Below are 16093 nucleotides of genomic sequence, written 5' to 3' on the forward strand. Positions count from 1 at the left end.
AGGTCTGCTGACCCAGAGCTGGACCCTGTGATTATTTTCTTCTTGTGCCCCCTTTGATGGGAAGTCCAGAGAATGGCAACACAAGAACAGGCCTTTTCGGTGGTGGCCCCCCGCCCCGCTTGTGGAATGCTCTGCCCACGAAGGCTCACCTAGCACCACCTTTATCTGTTTGTTAGGCTCCAGGCAAAAAGTTCCTTTTTACCTGGCCTTTCGGTTCTGAAGGTTTTTAAGTACTATTAGTGGGGTGAATTCTGTAAGCCTGGGTTTTATTTGTATGGGGTGTTTGTTTGTTTGTTTGCTGTAATTGGTTTTATTGTTAATACTGTGTGGCTGTTGTGTAAGTCACTTTGAGTCTTTTTAGTTGGCAAAGCGATTAATTTACTACTACTACTACTACTACTACTACTATTATTATTATTATTCACTAAATGGAAATATGGTGGTTCTTTGTATTTGCACATTCCTGTATTGGCCTCTGGAAGATGAAGGTGTCTGTGTTTCTTTGTAAAAGCATGCTCCCACCTTTCTCAGATGAAAATAGGTACATCCTATTATTATTATTATTATTATTATTATTATTATTATTATTATACCCCACCCATCTGACTGGGTTGCCCCAGCCACTCTGGGTGGCTTTCAACATATATAAAAACATAATAAAACATTAATCATTTAAAAACTTCCCTATACAGGGCTGCCTTCAGATGCCTGCTAAAGGCTGTATAGTTAACTGATCTCCTTGGCTTGGGGGGGGGGTGTCACATAATTCCATACCTCCCAACATTTTTCTGATGAAAATAGGGACATCCCGAGATCAAATCAGAAACCAGGATGCGTCTGTAAATCCAGGACTTACTCCATCCCCAACTTGGTTCCTGTGTTCAGTGGTGGAGGGTATATCCACACACAGTCCAGAGTAGCCCTGACATCACAAAGAAAGATGATGATGATGATGATGATGATGATGATGATGATGATTACTTATACCCCGCCCATCTGGCCAGGCCTCCCCAGCCACTCTGGGCAGCTTCCAACAGAATATTAAAAAACAACAAGAATAAAACATCAAACATCAAAAACTTCCCTAAACAGGGCTGCCTTCAGATGTCTTCTAAAAGTGAGATAGTAGTTTATTTCCTTGACATCTGATGGGAGGGTGTTCCACAGGGTGGGCACCACTACCGAGAAGGCCCTCTGTCTGGTTCCCTGTAACCTCACTTCTCGCAATGAGGGAACCGCCAGAAGGCCCTCGGAGCTGGACCTCAGTGTCCGGGCTGAACGATGGGGGTGGAGATGCTCCTTCAGGTATACTGGGCCGAGGCCATTTAGGGCTTTAAAGGTCAGCAAAAACCCTTTGAATTGTGCTCGGAAATGTACTGGGATGGAAATCAGTGCCCAAATTGTGCAGCCAGACTTGCCTAAGTGTTGTCCCTAGCAGGGATAAAACATGCTTTTGGGGCGTTGCTTCAGGCAGCAAACCATCTTCGGCAAGCACCACACAGTCAGCACCTTCCTTCCTTCCGGATCTTTCCCCAAAAAATCTGTATCAGCATCGCTTGTTTGCTAAAGCTAGATGAACTTCCTGGTTATTAGGACTCGCCATTATGTTCCAGACCACTAAATTATTGGCTCTTAATGCTGTGACTCAGAGAGTGGCTCTGCCAAATGACTCGGTGATCTTCTCTTCTAGCTAAGCCAGCCTAGCTTGTAATTTGAGGAGTCCAAAAGGGATAATAACAGCGCTGCTTGTCGTGTGGCTTAACACTGACTGCACAAAACAATTCACCGCATTGGCTTCCGTTAAAAACACAGGGAGTGGTGACTTAGTGATACCTGGGCAGTGCCCATACACGGGAACTCCTCTTAACTGATACTTTTCTTCATCTATTTTTACTATGCGTTGGTGATGGTGATTGTTAAAAAGCAGTTTGAGCGTGTGCTCTGCCTTATCCAGAAGTAGGTCGTCTGAAGTGCAAAACGTCATAGTGATTTTGCTGAGTATAAAATTACAAGACTGGCTTCATAATAATACTCTTTGCTTGATTTAACGAACCATTAGCATAGTAACTGCTCGGTTTGATGTTAAAATAAGGATCCCTGCCAGGCTGGACTTCATCTTAAGTCTACAAGGCACAAACTTTTTTTTTTTGGTCCTCAGTTCTTGGCTGTTGAGAGGTCTCTGAGCTTCTGTTACCTGTTATTATTACCTGTTATGACCTATCAAGTTGCCCAGAAAGAAATGAGAGTCCTTGAACGGAAAAAGGTTCCCCAACTCTGGCATAGAAATAAGTGCTGTATACAAATGTTTCTATTTTCCCTCATGAAATACTGACAGGTAAGTTAAACAACACTTTCTGCACTTCCCAGAAACAACTGAAGACATTTATGGGTGAATATAGGTCTCTGGTGACGCTGTGGGTTAAACCACAGAGCCTAGGACTTGCCGATCAGAAGGTCGGCGGTTCGAATCCCCACAATGGGGTGAGCTCCCGTTGCTCGGTCCCTGCTCCTGCCAACCTAGCAGTTCAAAAGCACATCAAAGTGCAAGTAGATAAATAGGTACCACTCTGGTGGGAAGGTAAACGGCGTTTCCGTGCGCTGCTCTGGTTCTCCAGAAGCAGCTTAGTCATGCTGGCCACATGACCCGGAAGCTGTACGCCGGCTCCCTCGGCCAATAAAGCGAGATGAGCGCTGCAACCCCAGAGTCGGTCACGACTGGACCTTTACCTTTACCTTATAGGTCTCTGCCATGGGTGTCTACCTTGCATTGTTTTTATCTGCTTTCTGTGCTGTTTTTAAAACTGATTTTTAAAGCTGTTTTTATTCCATTTTGCCTTGAGAAGTGCTATATATTTTTCTAGGAAAAGAGGTGCTGGGACTTAGCACGAACGCCTCCCTCATTCTCTTAGAACGGCAATGGCGCCCATCTGAGAGGGGCCGGTTCCGGCGAGTTCCAGCTGGGGGGGGGGGAGGCCTGGCCTTTAGACACATGTGTCAAAGACGATCAATGAATAAATAAGTTAAATGTAGGACTAAGGTTTTATTTATTTATGTAGAACAAATGCACTTGATGCACCACACTTCAAATCAAATAAATGCATTTCTGTACCACACTTGAAGGAAGGAAGGAAGGAAGGAAGGAAGGAAGGAAGGAAGGAAGGAAGGAAGGAATATTGCATATGGTAATAATGTATATACAACAGGTGTGTTTTTTTTGCACCTGATCCAGAAAACAAGCAACATAGGCATGGTATTAAAAGTTTATTTACACAGTTGAGATGCAAATCCTCTTATACAGTATCAGGAAGTTTAAAAAAAAATGTTTTGTAATGTTTTTATATGCGCTGGAAGCCACCCAGTCTTATTCCAATGTTGTTGTGTGTTGAGGTCCCCAAGCTACCCTCCTAAATAAATCACAATTCACACAGAAATTTTTGTTTAAGGTTTTTGGCATAATTTTGTCCGGGGGTGGGGTGGGAAATCAAACAGGAAAAAAGGGGAAATAAATTAATTAAGGGACTGGAGAGGATTAGAAAGAAGGGGGACATAAAGAAATGTAACCAGACAATGAGAAGATCGCTCCACTGTCCCCCGATGCACACAGCAAAAGAGAACGCTCAATGCTGTGTGCTCAGTACAGTGGTACCTCAGGTTACAGACGCTTCAGGTTAGACTCCGCTAACCCAGAAATAATACCTCTTTGCTTCAGGATGAGAACAGAAATTGTGCTCCGGCGGTGCAGCGGCAGCGAGAGGCCCCATTAGCTAAAGTGGTACCTCAGATTAAGAACAGTTTCAGCTTAAGAACGGACCTCCAGAACGAATTAAGTTCTTAACCCAAGGTACCACTATATATAAAACCCTTGGTCCATCCCACAAATTGGCAACATCAAAATTTCCAAGGTAACTCAAACAGCTCAATCACTGCTATGGCCATCTATACGATCCCGCCCAGCAACAGAGGGGTGGCCTGTCAGACCCCACTGCAACACATGCTCTCCATGAAGGAGAACACGGTTGCAAAGGTCCTTTGGAAGCCGAACCTCCGACATGGCTTCCAACTGAGTGCAGGAAGCTCCTGCAGCCAATCGGAAGCCGCCCCTTGCCCCCCCTTCTAGAACCCACCACTCTCAACGAACTCTCAACTGCCTCCCCCCCAACATTCAAACTCGCTTTCAAAGCCTGAAAGGACCCTGCTGTACTCTTCCTACAACAGTCTCCACTATTTCTGAGTTTCCCAAAGGTGAGAGCCTGGAAGCTACAATCCCCAAGATCATTTTGGGGACATCATGTGCTTTAAATGCTCATTAGATGCACTTTCTATATAGCTTTTACTGGGGAAATCTAGATGTTGCCATTTGTTGATTGACAGCCCTATTTGTTAAATACAATGCACGCAGCGAGGAACTTCCTCTTTTCGCTGTGTGCTTCGGATCACCCACCCTCCCTTCCCTAATGTTAGGCTGTTTGCTTGACCTTGCTATGCCTGTCATGGGGTCGTCTGCTTTGGGGCAGGGGCCCGGTAGGAATTTTGTCCATTTGGCTGATTAGTGTGTGCCATTTGATTTTTGCCTACTGCGTAGCAAATCGTCACAACTTGTAAGGTTGTGGTTAGGCATTGGTCTGGGAATTGGTTGGCGGAGGGGTATGGATTCGGCTGTGCCTGCCCCCCAAAATGCTGCTGCTGCCACAAGGGTTTTCTGTTAAAGGAACCCAGGGGCTCCCCATGCTTTTGTCCGAAACCCCCTGGCAAGGGGCTAGGGCCACACAAGCCCTGGGACCATTCTGGGGAGAGGTGAGGCATGGTTCCCAGTCCCGTCTCTCTCCCCAGGTGACCTACCCTTTCTGACTTCGCGGGGGGTGCGAATGTCAGAGCTGTCCCCACTCGGGGTCAGTTAGTTCTACCAATGCCTAAGCAACCACTCACATTGCTGTAATTTGAATAAAGTTGTGGCCAAAATTATGCCAAAAACCTTAAACAAAAATTAAGTGTCAATTGTGTTTTTCTTTGGGGGTGTCTTGGGGACCTCGACACGCAAATATCTATATATTTATCTGGAACTCCTCCAACCAATCAGACTAACTGAGCTTGTTTCTTCCTTAGGAGAGAGGCAGGCCAGAACAAAGGTGAAAAGGCTCCCACCTCAGGTAAGTGGAAATGCCAATTGAATGCCCTATATTATAGGAATGTTTCCTTTCTCTGTCCCCCACCCTCATGCACCAAACTGCTGCTAGCGTGGCTGGGAGCCAGGCGTTTGCTGATTCCTTCATTTTCTTTGCAGGGAGGGAGCCTGTGTACCTTGTTCTGGCAAAATCCCTGGAGAGGCGTGGCGACCACCAGGTAATTGGGCAGAGGGAACGAAGGGATCCTTTTTGAAACATGTTTTGGGAGTCCTAGAAACACTCTCCCCACCTGTGGCTTCCAGGAAGTGCTTTTCAGATGCATTACTCCCTCCAACTGCGTTGCCTTGCATAACCCTCTGCACCATGCAATTGTCTCACCCTCTTTGAAAGCCACCTCATCCGAGATGCTCTTGTGGGGCATCTGATTGTCCTTGGCTTCCACTACAGGATTGCCAGGTGAAATATACTCGGAGTCGAGAGTAGATTTCATGCTCTTTTTTGTTGTTTAGTTGTTTAGTTGTGTCCGACTCTTCGTGACCCCATGGACCAGAGCACGCCAGGCACTCCTGTCTTCCACTGCCTCCCGCAGTTTGGTCAAACTCATGTTGGTCGCTTCGAGAACACTGTCCAACCATCTCATCCTCTGTCGTCCCCTTCTCCTTGTGCCCTCCATCTTTCCCAACATCAGCGTCTTTTCCAGGGAGTCTTCTCTTCTCATGAGGTGGCCAAAGTATTGGAGTCTCAGCTTCAGGATCTGTCCTTCCAGTGAGCACTCAGGGCTGATTTTCTTCAGAATGGATAGGTTTGATCTTCTTGCAGTCCATGGGACTCTCAAGAGTCTCCTCCAGCACCATAATTCAAAACCATCAATTCTTCGGCGATCAGCCTTCTTTATGGTCCAGCTCTCATTTCCATACATCACTACTGGGAAAGCCATAGCTTTAACTATACAGAACTTTGTTGGCAAGGTGATGTCTCTGCTTTTTAAGATGCTGTCTAGGTTTGTCATTGCTTTTCTCCCAAGAAGCAGGAATGAAAGTTCCTCCAGAATGTCTGCTTTATATACATTATTTACACAATGGGCCCCACGTGATTGGCTAATTCCGGGATTCTCCTGTAGGCCAGTCAGGTTGCGGATTCACTTCCACCTGGAGCTGGATTGTGTGCCTCCTGTGGACCAATCAGACTGCTGCATTCTGAATCCTATTGTTCTAGGACCAATCAGACTGCTGCATTTTGGATCCTATTCAACTCAGTACATAACACCAGGATTCTCCATGATGGTCAAAGTGGAGAGAGAAGCCTTTCCATATTTGGTGTGGCTAAGACAGCTGAATGTGCAGCCATTCTCATATGATGTCCTTCTTCCTCCACAGGGCCACACCTCCAGGGATGAGGCTCCAGCTCCAGCCCCCGGGATGAAAAACCGGACAACATCCCAGAGGTTCCCGGCTGATGTCCCTCGCAACGCTTCCCCACTGCCCCTTCTCCATATGGGCGTGGCTCCTTCCCGGCCCGGTTTGGCGCAGAAGCAGTTGGTTCTTTTCCCATTAAAACAGCTTCTCGGGTTATTTCTGAGAGGGAGGAGACTTTGGCTGCTGCTTCTGTGCTAGGCCGGTCGGGACGGAGCCGAGACGCCCATACAGAGGAGAAGTGGGGAGCACTTATAAGATCAGGTAGGAGGAAATGCCCCTTCCCAGGTCCCCCACCCTCCTGCCCCAGACTGGGGCTAGCGTGGCTGGGAGCCAGGCGTCTGCTGATGTCTCCATTTCCTTTGCAGCAAGGGAAAAGTTCAGACGGGGAACCACCGCATTCCAGGAGGGACTGGAGCCCAGACTATGGCCTCTCGCCTCTGAGGTAATGGGACGGGGGGGGGGGCTTAGGAAACAAACCAGAAGGGCCTGCAGGATCAGGCCAAGGGCTCACCTGGTCCAGCCTCCTCTTCTCCCAGGGGCCACCCAGATGCCACTGTGAAAGCAGCAAACAAGATTTGAGCCCAAGAAGCAGTGCATAGCGTTGAGTTCTCCCATGCTTCAAAGATCCCTTCTTTCTTGCAGGATCTCCTGTCTGCACCACTGTGGTTGCTGCCCAAGCCTCCCCCAAAAAGACCAGATAAGAGGAAGGGAACCTTTGCACGGGGCAGAGAGAACACCCTACAATTTGAGCGTACATGTTCATGCTCTGGGTGCATTTCTGAAAAAAGGCATACACTGATAAGGTGGGTTTGGGGTCTGGGGGCCTTCCTACAGGGGTTGCTTGACTACAACTCCCATTGTCCTTGACCACTGTCCTTTCCCCCTTTCTTTTTTTATAAAAAAACACAGCTTGAGGATTCCCCAGTGATGCCAGCTGGCAGAAGGAAGAGGCATTGGGTGACGGAGCAAAGATGAATTCTAGAGCATTTGGATCTCAGCTGAAGGACTGTATTCGGGTTTCTGATTTTTCAGCTGCTGAAGCATTTGAAAGCTGTGATGTGACTGGGGAAAATTCGGAACCAACGCGATCAGAGATTCACCGAGGACTGGAATAAATTTGCAGAGTTTATCAAAAATGTATGTGAGGAGCAATTAACGCTTGTTGGCTTTCAAGAAGCTCTGTGAAAATGATTGATAGAAATGTTGCTTAAAAGATATGATAATATTAAGATTGTTAAAGCGCAATATAAATTTAAGAAATGTGAGTAATTGTGATAATATGGAAAATTGTCAGATAGGCTGAGGGAAGTCTAAAAGATGTATATGTTAGAAGTGGATGTTAAATATGCATGGAATGTATATTGGAAATTGAATAAAAATTAATTATATATAGAAAGCTGTGATGTGACAAATAGAGGCTTTACAAATGTGTAGGGCGAACTTTCCCCTGTTCATCCTTTGGTCATACCAGATTGCTATGTACTGAAGTTCTCACCCTGGGCCACCAGCAGGGGGATACCGTAGATAGTTTTCACTCAGGTCCACATATGCAAATGGGGGATTGAAAGTGATGTTCAGTGATTGGATAGTTACAGAAAATGGTTACAGTTGCGTTGTAGTGGAGCTCTATATAAGCAGGCTGGCTTGAACCCTTCAGTTCAGTTCTGTTCTGGCCTGTGAATAAACAAAAGCTGTTTGAAGAATCGCTGTGTCGTCTGATATGTTCACCCACAACTTAACACAGATAATTTTGTTGTTGTTAAATCAAGATAAGATGCATTTTTCTACTCTGAGAAATATTCAGGGGCTGCATGCCCTGCTGAAGCTGCAAATGGAATTCCAAGCAGTGAAGCAGGTCCAGCGTCTTCCTTTACTTCCTAGTTCTAACTTGTCCCTGGATATCTGGAAAGGCAACTGTGACTGCCTTGGTTTTGTGGATATTCTGAACAACCCGGCACAGAGTGAAGAAATGGGAGATCCTCATCTTTTGGCTGAACACAAACTTGGTTTATTATAATGCGCACATACTCCATCCTTCTGTTCATGAAATTGTTTCTTACCTGTGTCCCTGTGGGTTCAAGTAAATCATATAAACAGTAGTTGTACAGCACTTGTTTTGATACACACAATCTCTCACCTACCTTGATGAAAACAAGGCATATTAAATGCTTAAATATATTACTTTTGTTCTGTGTTTACTGTCCATACAAATGTCTTGTAACTGGGTATTTTTTAAAAAAATTGGGAAATATCTCTATTCAGGGCAATTAATTTTTCATGTCTGCAACTGTGGAACTGTAGACATTAAAAAGTCTATAGAAAGGGGACATTTTAGATTGAATGTTCTTGTTCTTTGCCATATATAACCCAGGTAAAGGTAAAGGGACCCCTGACCATTAGGTCCAGTCGTGACCAACTCTGGGGTTGCGGCGCTCATTTCACTTTATTGGCCGAGGCAGCCGACGTACAGCTCCCGGTCATGTGGCCAGCATGACTAAGCCGCTTCTGGTGAACCAGAGCAGCGCTTCTCCTTGTGCCCTCCATCTTTCCCAACATCAGGATCTTTTCCAGGGAGTCTTCTCTTCTCATGAGGTGGCCAAAGTATTGGAGCCTCAGCTTCAGGATCTGTCCTTCCAGTGAGCACTCAGGGCTGATTTCCTTCAGAATGTATAGGTTTGATCTTCTTGCAGTCCATGGGACTCTCAAGAGTCTCCTCCAGCACCATAATTCAAAAGCATCAATTCTTCGGCGATCAGCCTTCTTTATGGTCCAGCTCTCACTTCCATACATCACTACTGGGAAAGCCATAGCTTTAACTACACGGACCTTTGTTGGCAAGGTGATATCTCTGCTTTTTAAGATGCTGTCTAGGTTTGTCATTGCTTTTCTCCCAAGAAGCAGGCGTCTTTTAATTTCGTGGCCGCTGTCACCATCTGCAGTGATCACGGAGCCCAAGAAAGTGAAATCTCTCACTGTCTCCATTTCTTCCCCTTCTATTTGCCAGAAGGTGATGGGACCAGTGGCCATGATCTTCGTTTTTTTGATGTTGAGTTTCAGACCATATTTTGCGCTCTCCTCTTTCACCCTCATTAAAAGGTTCTTTAATTCCTCCTCACTTTCTGCCATCTGCAAAAATGCAATGCTTTGATAAGTAATTTAAAGCTCTTTCTTAGATAAAGGCAGGGGGAATGCTTACAAAGCCTATACATATTTAAAATTAAAAAATTCCCCGTCAGCTTTGCAAGGACTAAAACAAAATCCTGTAGAAGAAAGGAAAGGAAAAACAGAACTTGGCAACATTTTGCTTGTGGTTAAGTGTAAGCCTTAAAATGCCTGCCAAGAAAACAGGAAAGAGGGACCAGGAAACTGAACTTTACCCTACATTGCAGCTGAGATGTACTAGAAATCTGAAGTGCTTTTGTGCCTCTCAGAACATGTGTTCGTTTGGAAAGGCGGCAGCGGTATATATAGATCAAATCTATATACTTATGCAAATAGCTACATGTGAGGGTAATGAGAGTATTGCTTGGGAGGCATGTATTGACCAGCTCTTCTGAAGGAGCAGGGAGATCACGGAGGGTGTTTTGCCTAAGGCCCCTCCAAAACCCTTGTTTACCAGGAAGTCGAGCTGACATGTGAGAACATGCTTGAACTGGTGACAAAGTTCTTCAGAGTTTAAAGTTTCTCTGACTCTTTCTGGGGTAGATTACGCCACAGTTTCATCACACTGTCATTCACGGTGGCTACTTAGCATCGCGATAAATAAATGAGAGATATATATTTGCACAAAATCTCTCCAACACTAATTGTGTGTGTGTGTGTGTGTGTGTGTGTGTGTGTGTGTGTAGATGCACAGGTAGAAATAATTGATGCAATTGTAACAGACGTATGGTACATTTCCATATCCGCCAACTGTCCTGGGAAAACTGGGGCATCCCGTTTTCTCGTGTGAGGTCATGACAGCCATTTTGGGCACCACGATTTCACACTGTGACCTTCTTCTTTTCCCCCCAACAGATATGAGAGATTTATTTGGATGCTTGTTCAAAAGAATCTGAAAAAGTTACTTTTTGAAAAAGTTATTAAAAAACAACAACATTGAGTGCTCCCTCTCTCCCTCTCTCCCTCTCTCCCTCTCTAAATTTCTTCCCACACTCTCTGTTTTCTCCAGTCAAGTCTCTGCTACTCAGTATCATTGGATGTAGGTGTCTAATCTTCCCCCCTTTTTTTAAATAACTTTTTTATTCAAAATTAAAACAAAGCATATTATCCAGAAACATATCATCCTTATTCTTCACCCCATTTTTCCTCCCTCTCCCCACAGAACCCACCCCCACCCCCGACTTCCCTCAGTTCCAGTCTTTGATTTCTCTAAAAATGCTATTTTCTGCATGTTACGCAGTTGTATAGATCCTCAAACTATTTAGCTGATTATTATCAATAAAAAGTTTGTGAATGTTTATTCAAATCGATTTCACACTGTGACCTTGAGCCTGATAAAAAAAAAATGCCCGGAAAATGCGCTGCCCAGTTTTGGGCTTGGACATGTTTTAGGGTACGCATCTCACCATAGTTGAGAAGACCAGTGGCGTAGCGTGGGTTGTCAGCACCCGGGGCAAGGCAAGTAATTTGCGCCCCCTAACCCCTAACCTGCCGCCGCTGCCAGCTTCTTCTTGTTGCTGCCTGGGCTGGTCTGGTGTGGTTCTCTCCTGCGCTCAGCGCTGCGCTGGGCGGCCGCTGCACTGTCCCTCTCCCAGATAGTCCCTCGCTCTCTCTCCGCACCGCACGCCTGGCACCCCCCCTCCACAGTGGGCGGCGACCCGGCGGCTCGGATCGGATTCGCACAGCCAGCACTGCAGTGAGAGAGAGTGAGTGAGCCAGGTAGGGGCAGAGAGCTGAGAGTGCGAGTGCGCCCCCCCCCCCGATGTTGCGCCCGGTGCGGCTGGCCCCCCCTGCACCCCCCACGCTACGCCACTGGAGAAGACTGTGAGAAAGTGGAGTGTGCCCTGTCTTCTGCTCATGGTGCCAGCTGTGGACTGCAAGCTTCAAGGTCCCTCCTGATCTCCTTTATAAGGGTTCCTTGTGATTAAACTGCACTTGGACCGGACAACCCTTCAGTTAGGGGGGATACTTTCAAATAGAAGTAGGATACATGGCCACCCTGCTTTTTAAGAGTAGGTTCTTAAATTGCAAAATAGAAGCTTGCACAGTACCACTCCTTCCTGTACCCCTGGGATAACATTAAAAACGACAACATCAGTTTGGCACTGGATAGGGCAGTTGTTAAAGTGGTATCCGTGAAATGCTTTAAGCTTCTGCGTTACTTCTGGCACAAAATTTGACAGTTCAGCAGCAAGAACATAGATAAGAAGGGCAAACCGGGTCCATAATATTATACACCAGTAAATCACGATAGTCCCAGGCTACTCCCTCAAGTTCTTCGAGCTTTTGCTGACTAGAAATCTGCCAAGTCATGAACTGCTGAGTCACTTTTTAAATTGTGCAAGAGTTTGGCAGAAAGAGAGAGAGACAGAGAGCGCATCCTAATCTAATTATTAATAGGCAGGGTGTAAAAAGTTGTTGAGAAGTATAATTCAGATGCTGCAGATTAGTCTTTGTCAACCTGGTGGCCCCCTCCCCCCAGTTTACAGGGCAGATGGAAGTTGCAGGACAAAACAGCTTGAGGACAGCTGGTTAGTAAAGGCTGTGAAGTTGAACACTTTTTTAATTTTATTTTATTTTATAATTAATCCGTTAATTAAATTTGTATACCACCCTTCATCAGTAGATCTCAGGGCAGTTCACAGGATAAAAGCTCAAAATACACAATAAAAACAAGAACAAAACCAAAACAAATGAATAACCCCCCCATCCCCTTCCACAACCACATGTTAAAAGGAAATAGGATGTTAAACAGCCCAAAGGCCTGCTTGAAGAGGAATGCTTTTGCCTGGTGCCTAAAGGTGTATAATGAACGCACCAGGCGAACCTCTCTTGGGAGAGGATTCCGCAAACAGGGAGCCACCGCAGAAAAGGCCCCGTTCTCATGTTGCCACCCTCTGAATCTCTCATGGACATTTGTTTGGCTTCTTTGGTTTCCCTTTTCTCTTTGACCTCTTGAACCTAATTTGCACTTGATTTGAAGATTTACATAAGAAAAAATTGAAATCACAACAATAAATAACAGGATCTCAAGACTTAATAGTATCTTGGTATATTTAGGTCTGAAATGCGGGGAAAACTTCTATAACTGGCTGTCTACTGGGGTGACATTCCTGGGGGGGGGGTCTTTTCATTCTTCAAATGGAGCACTTTTGGAGTCAAACTAGTTTCCATCACATTTAGAAATGTGGGTTTAGGATTGCAGCCTTTGTCATCATTGTGAAACAGATCCAATTCCCTCTTTAACCCATCAGTGTTGTTGTTGTTGTTTAGTCGTTTAGTCGTCTCCTACTCTTCATGACCCCATGGACCAGAGCACACCAGGCACTCCTGTCTTCCACTGCCTCCCGCAGTTTGCTCAAACTCATGCTGGTAGCCTCAAGAACACTGTCCAACCATCTCGTCCTCTGTCGTCCCCTTCTCCTTGTACCCTCCATCTTTCCCAACATCAGGGTCTTTTCCAGGGAGTCTTCTCTTCTCATGAGGTGGCCAAAGTATTGGAGCCTCAGCTTCAGGATCTGTCCTTCCAGTGAGCACTCAGGGCTGATTTCCTTGTAATAGTGGCCAAAATACCATAGAAAGAGGCTACTGGAGCTTTCAGGCGGTAGATGGTAATTGTGAGAACAGAACAGCTTATATTCTTGACATATCAAACATGGCTTCCAGACCTTCCATCTTCAGGAATTCCTTCCCACATCTATTTGTATGCTAAGGAACTTTTGTTCGTTGTAGAACACAGTCAGTTCACGTAGAGAGCTGGACGTCCTTATTTGTAGGGTCCCACTGTGGCCCTGGAGAAACAGAGAAGAGATTCTACCCTTTCCCTAGAGTTTCCAACATGGTACCCATGGGCACCACATCACCCACCGCAACCCCCTTGGTGCTTGCCACGGCCTCCCTGCCCCTACCAAATTTTTAAACATTATTTTTAAATGGTTGTTTGGTTGGGAGAAGATTGCCTGTTTTCCCCTGCTTTTTTGTCTCTGTTTAGCTGACAATGCACATTGTATTTTGCCTGGTATTTTGTGGGGTAACGGATAGGTTCTGAGCACTGACATTTTTCCTTTCTGCGAAATGGGTATTTTGTGGCACCTGTGACAGTTACTTAGACTGTCAAATGTGCTTCCCGGTCCAGAAAATTTGGGCATCCCCCCGTTCTCCCACATCTGTGCCTAGCAAGAAAACCCACCTAGCACAGTGGTGATAAACCAATACATCTTTTAGGCAAGATCTGCTGCCATTAGTGATCTTTTCCTTGGGAAACACAGAGCTTCCAAGGGACTCCCTAGGATGCACTTTGGAAACTGCTGGTCTAAGGCATCCCTAAGTTTAAAAAGGGACCTGGGTGGTGCTGTGGGCTAAATCACAGAGCCTAGGATTTGCCGATCAGAAGGTCAGTGGTTTGAACCCCTGCAACGGGGTGAGCGCCCGTTGCTTGATCGCAGCTCCTGCTAACCTAGCAGTTCGAAAGCACGCCAAAGTGCAAGTAGATAAATAGGTGCTGCTCTGGCGGGAAGGTAAACGGCATTTCTGTGTGCTGCTCTGGTTTGCCAGAAGCGGCTTAGTCATGCTGGCCACATGACCCGGAAGCTGTACGCTGGCTCCCTTGGCCAGTAAAGCGAGATGAGCTCCGCAACCCCAGAGTCAGTCACGACTGGACCTAATGGTCAGGGGTCCCTTTACCTTTTTAAGTTTTAAGAAAGAAATGTGAAGAATTCCAACAGCGTACTTGTCTTCTGCTGTTTAGTCTTGTCAGAGCTGTATCCAAACCATGACATTTGTCCCTTGATGTAGCTTTTAGACCTTTGCAGGTGATGGGAGTTCAGGGCTTTTTACGCTGCAAACAATAACTGAGCGGGTTCTGTCAGGATAACAGCTGAGCAAACATTGCAGACATTTTGGCTTCAGCCCCACTGCTTCTTCTCAGCTGGGTGGAGTAGGTGGCAAATAAAATTTCCCCAGTCTCTTTTCATGTACTTGACTATGGTCAACATGCTTCATTCCCAGAAATGAACTGTCACTAGTTAGAGGAGGGTTTCCTTTTCAAAATAAAGGGCAGCTCTTTTTAATGTATTTCTAAAAAATATCACAGAGTTGCGACCAAGTTTTTGAGTACATCGGAATGCTTCTCCCAACTGGATGTTAAGCGAACAAACCAACTCCAAATGAAAGGTGTGTGTGTTTTTGCAAGGTGTACACAATCTGCCACTGAAATTATATAAGTCGGCAGTCAATCAGATCTGCCTATGGCATATATAGGGGCCACCACAGTATTCCAATTAGTGTGAAAGACAGTTTTGAATAACTGCCTTGAAATAAAATTTTCTAAAGGGAGCATAGTCATTGCATCTTGGACTCTTTCCCCTTTGATGCAACCAAATCGTCTTTGCGACCAGCACAATATAATACAATTAAGCCTGCCTGCAATGCAGCTCACGTTTACCTGAGAGTAAGTCTCATTGATCCTAGTGGGATTTACGTCAGACTGTCCAACAACAGAACAGGTCATCTATTCCATTTCAAGACTATTAAGAGACTACAGGCTTGATCTTTTCCCATTAGGCCCTGAAACAGCTCCTTCCAGAACCACCCGCCTTGTCAATTTTTGCATTTCCCTTAATAAAAGGTAAAGGGACCCTTGACCATTAGGTCCAGTTGTGACCGACTCTGGGGTTGCGGAGCTCATCTCGCTTTATTGGCTGAGGGAGCCGGCGTACAGCTTCCGGGTCATGTGGCCAGCATGACTAAGCCGCTTCTGGCGAACCAGAGCAGCACACGGAAACGCCGTTTACCTTCCTGCTGGAACGGTACCTATTTATCTACTTGCACTTTGATGTGCTTTCAAACTGCTAGGTTGGCAGGAGCTGGGACCGAAAAACGGGAGCTCACCCCGTTGCGGGGATTCGAACCGCCGACCTTCTGATCAGCAAGTCCTAGGCTCTGTGGTTTAACCCACAGCGCCACCCGTGTCCCATTTCCCTTAATATCCATCCTCAAAAAGAGTTTTTGTGAACGTCAACATTCAGCAGGGCAGCCCCACAGCTAGACTCCTGGCAGTGGAATCAGAGGCTTCCCAGGAGAGTGAGAGGTCTCGGCTATGCATACCGAAATACCTTCTCCATCTTAGTTTCTTAAATAATTTTGGATTAATTCTATTGGGGGTTCTATTGCGCAACAGTGTGTCACTGGGTCAGATGCAAAGGTTCCCTTCTTCTGACAAAGGATGTATGTTTTAGGAGGATGTTGCAGATCGAAACGATCACAGCAAAGGACCTTTAACTTCTTTCCATGTGTCAACGTGTCTCCGAGATACGGATATCCATTTTATTGGGTGTATTTGGAGTCGGACTGTTCTATGCACTTTGTTGTGTACTTTTCCTCTTGCAAAATCCA

The 16093-nt window shown here is 45.8% G+C and overlaps 1 long non-coding RNA gene across 4 annotated transcripts; it reads left to right on the forward strand.

The window, feature by feature from the left end:
• Positions 1-4903: 4903 nt before the first annotated feature.
• Positions 4904-7594, forward strand: LOC310691125. 4 transcript variants are annotated; one of them, XR_014518339.1, is made up of 4 exons: positions 4904-5147; positions 6500-6980; positions 7181-7341; positions 7448-7594. It is a non-coding gene; the product is annotated as an uncharacterized lncRNA (long non-coding RNA). The 4 variants fall into 4 exon arrangements; XR_014518340.1 differs by lacking the exon at positions 4904-5147 and adding an exon at positions 5171-5340; XR_014518341.1 differs by lacking the exon at positions 4904-5147 and having other exon boundaries at positions 6048-6799; positions 6904-6980.
• Positions 7595-16093: the final 8499 nt, after the last annotated feature.

The sequence above is a fragment of the Podarcis liolepis genome, assembly GCF_965112155.1.
Source record: "Podarcis liolepis genome assembly, chromosome: 1".
Taxonomy (NCBI): domain Eukaryota; kingdom Metazoa; phylum Chordata; class Lepidosauria; order Squamata; family Lacertidae; genus Podarcis; species Podarcis liolepis.